The sequence below is a fragment of the Phoca vitulina genome, unplaced genomic scaffold (genome assembly GCF_004348235.1).
Source record: "Phoca vitulina isolate PV1807 unplaced genomic scaffold, GSC_HSeal_1.0 scaffold4, whole genome shotgun sequence".
Lineage (NCBI taxonomy): Eukaryota > Metazoa > Chordata > Mammalia > Carnivora > Phocidae > Phoca > Phoca vitulina.
Window position 1 is genome coordinate 11,246,543 of NW_022589707.1, and position 1,887 is coordinate 11,248,429.

The 1,887-nt window shown below is 53.4% G+C and overlaps 1 protein-coding gene across 1 annotated transcript in view; it reads left to right on the top strand.

Annotated features, from left to right (window-relative positions):
- The first annotated feature begins 493 nt into the window (after window positions 1-493).
- The window catches only part of CYREN (cell cycle regulator of NHEJ), a 7,376-nt gene continuing 5,982 nt past the window's right edge, over window positions 494-1,887 (top strand). The window contains exon 1 of the mRNA XM_032401534.1: window positions 494-579. The gene's annotated coding sequence lies outside the window, so the exon portion shown is untranslated. The remainder of the gene's footprint in view (window positions 580-1,887) is intronic.

A 1,887-nucleotide genomic window follows, 5' to 3' on the forward strand; every position in this document is an offset into this window, starting at 1 on the left:
GACACCCACGGAAGCAGTATTATCCTGGGGGGAGTGGAGAAACAGGACAGGAAGACAGGGCACTCTGCTTCCCGCTCCTGGCCAGTGTGGGGACTCCTCAGGGAAAGACTGTCCAGGGAACCCCGGCTCTGTCCAGCTGCAGAGACTGGACGGGAGCCACACTGAGTCGTGGCACGAGTGCCCCAGAGACCAGCACGCTGGGCTGCACAAGAGGCATGCCCCAGGTGGCGGGGAGGAAAGTTCAGGAAGCAGGAGATGCAGCGTGCTGGCTGCTCTGTTGGCCCAGGAGGGATTGACAGTATTTTGTATATATTTGCTCATTTTTCATCTTTTTTAAAAAAAAGAATGTTCTCATGGTCACCTGGTATCTCTTTCTGGAACGCGTGCATGCAGCGGAGCGTCTCCCTTCGCCCTTTGCCCTTGGAGAGGCAGATGTTCCGACAGGGAGCTGGTCAGCTGCGAGCTGAGGCCCTGCGTGCCCGCTGTTGGCAGCTGTAGGACTGAGCCGTGTGGGAGGTTTGCTTGTCGCTTTGCCTCGGAGCTAGGCCGTCCTGTCTCCCACTGCGCTGGCTAGCTGAGGTTTGTGCTCTTCCTATTGCTTTGGGCTGCAGTCAGGGAGGTCATAGTGTTCCTTTTCTTCCCTGCGTTGGTGGAGCTTCTCAGGATGAGGTTAGGGCCTGAGGTCTCTGATTCCAGCCGCCCAGTCCACCTGGGTGTCTCTGTCCCTCTGCCACTGGGGCTCCGCTCATTCTGTCACCTTCACATCCTTGAGGCGGACTGGAGCCAGCCGCCAGCGCCCTCTGCTGGTGAATGGTGAGAGGACCGGAGCCAGTGGGCCAAGCCTGCTTTTCCATCTGAGGCGGGCGAGGCATGGGTCTCCGGCTCCGACGCTTGACAGGGGTGGCCTTGTTGCCCAGGTGCTCGGAACAGTCGTAGGGCCTTTTTGGGCTCCAGCCCAGGTCTGGTGGTGCAGGTCCGGAGCAGGGGGTACTCCCAGTTACCTACTTCTGGAGAATCGTGAAGTTGGTACTAAGGCCTTGGCTCCCATTCTGCTGGGATTTGGAGGAAGAGTCGGGATTTATGTGACTCAATTATGAGAGAACACCAGAGACTGCTAAGTAGTTATTTACACATTTTTACCGATTTCTACCTTGGTAACCCTCTTTCCAAATGAAGAAAGACAAGACTTCTCCATTTACGATTTTCCCCATCTTCTGCATTGAAACAGCAAATTATCTCCCCCAGTGATTCTGTAGGACATGTAAGAAGCCGTCATGTGTTTCATTTGAGTGAGAGAATTCACTGTTTCACTTCACCATTTTGTTTCAGTTTCTCTTATTACCCATTCTCTCTGCTCAATATGGTCTCCACAGCTACTGGAATGTCTTTAAGGACTGCAAAGAAACAAAGTACACTTGAAAAGCTATGTCTTCTCTCTTTTCCTTTAAGCTCTGGGCTGAACACCCACCTCCCTTTTGTTTCGACTCTGGCTTGAGATTGTGTGGGGTTCCACAGCACACTGCCTAAAAACACAAAACAAAACCACCATACTGCCTAAAAACAAACAAAACCCAAATCCCATTCACCTCTGACCTTTTGAAATTACCAAATACAGGTGGCCAAACCTGCTGGCCTGTCTCTCCCCAGCCTTCACTCCATCCTGAGTGCTGGTCAGGCTGTGTTCATCCTGGTGTTCCTCCCTGTGCCACACATACCCGTCTAGGATGAGCTCTCATCCGGTCAGTCACGTCCAAACTTGAATTTCCTTCTCCTTCACAAGAGCTGCTCAGCCCCTGCCCAGAACCCCAGCAAGACTCCTCCCATTCTTTTGGGCAAGGGCAGCTTATTGGGAAGCCATCAGGCCAGTGCAGCTCAGCCCCCCCCCCC